Below are 1483 nucleotides of genomic sequence, written 5' to 3'. Positions count from 1 at the left end.
CAGTTGTCGCAAACAAATACAAAATACAGATATATTTGTTTTATTTTAAACTGTGCACATTTTTTACATCGTAGGAAGAAATTTCCCGGCAAAATAAAATAGGCTAATGTAAAACCTGAAACACATCATCATGGTGCCACCGTCACTGTAATATATGGAGTTGTAAGGGGTATAAATAGCGAACATATCTTGCTTGATATGTCAATAGGGTGGAATTTTTAAGACGACGAAGCACATAGTGACCGAGTAGCTGAGGGTGGGCTGCGGCAATGCGGTTGCGGGGCCGCGATGGGCATTGTCGGGGCCGCGGCCCCTCTGGCATGTGCCCAAATGCCAGACCGCTCAGTCTGTCCTTGTCAGCCAAGGACAACCAAACAAACCTTCTTTACTGATTATATTATAACCAGTAAAGAAGGTTTGTTTGGTTGTCCTTGGGTTTTACAGGAATGTTTGTTTTATGTGTCTATAACGTTAGTTTTTGGTTGCACGTGTTAGTTGATGGAATGTTCTCCTGACGTTTGTAAAGTAGGAACGTTCGGAGAGCCTTGGGAGAATGTTCCTGTTTGGTTGTATTAAAGTTCCCCTCGCTACTGCGACACAAGAAAACTTTGGAAAACCTATGACAATGTTCCGGCTAGGTTCTCTGAGTGTTCGCTGAGGTTAGTTAGTTTTTTGAAGGTTAGATAAGCACATGCAGTCAATAGGCAACTGGTATGAAATTTAGTTCAAGTTAGTTGCCGTGGTTAATGCCATCACTGAACTCATTTGTTTGCGAGTTATAATCTCAGTACAATAAGCTGGCTGAAGGAGCAACATATCAGAGAAAGTACATTAATACTGTGCGAGATATCAAGGCCAATTGAACTTGTAAACATGACAGAACACTATCATTCTCCCAGAGAATAAGTTGTGAAGATGTAACAAAAAATGTAGGCTCCTGTTATTTTTGCAGATGCCTCGCAAATACTGCGCCCAGCCACTAGAGGACCACAGAGGTACTTTAGCCAGACAAATTGGAAAATATTTCCCACAACCACTAGTGGCTGTCAGTGGTACTGCAAAGAGTTTGGATACTTCCTAAGGTTTTCACTCCCTGGTAGTCTAGTGGCTAGGATTCGGCGCTTTCACCGCCGCGGCCCGGGTTCGATTCCCGGTCAGGGAAAAGTCATGTTGCTTTATGATTATGATAGTCCATTTCATTTTCATGCTCTTTTAACAATAGACATTGTTGCAAAGCAGCTTTACAGAAAATTAAAGACTTTACAAATCAGCTAATTCTATCACTAATTAAAGAAAATACTGTTCCCTCTTACCCAGGGTGAACATTATTATTAAAATGTCAAAACAAACACATTCTTCAAGACACATTCAAACCAGTGACGTAACGATGGCCATCAAAAGCACCTACAGTCCTCCACGCTACCAAATGAGCTGTCAAAGGAGGGCCTCAAAGAGCATGTTTAATAAATGAGCAAAAAAAAAA

General features: G+C 41.2%; 1 non-coding gene across 1 annotated transcript; it reads left to right on the top strand.

Moving 5' to 3' along the window:
• The first annotated feature begins 1090 nt into the window (after positions 1-1090).
• trnae-uuc (transfer RNA glutamic acid (anticodon UUC)) lies at positions 1091-1162 on the top strand. Its single transcript has one exon. It is a non-coding gene; the product is annotated as a tRNA-Glu (tRNA).
• The last annotated feature ends 321 nt before the right edge of the window (positions 1163-1483 follow it).

The sequence above is a fragment of the Neoarius graeffei genome, chromosome 22 (genome assembly GCF_027579695.1).
Source record: "Neoarius graeffei isolate fNeoGra1 chromosome 22, fNeoGra1.pri, whole genome shotgun sequence".
Lineage (NCBI taxonomy): Eukaryota > Metazoa > Chordata > Actinopteri > Siluriformes > Ariidae > Neoarius > Neoarius graeffei.
The sequence above is the reverse complement of the archived record's forward strand: the minus strand, read 5'-3'. Positions and strand labels throughout refer to the sequence as shown.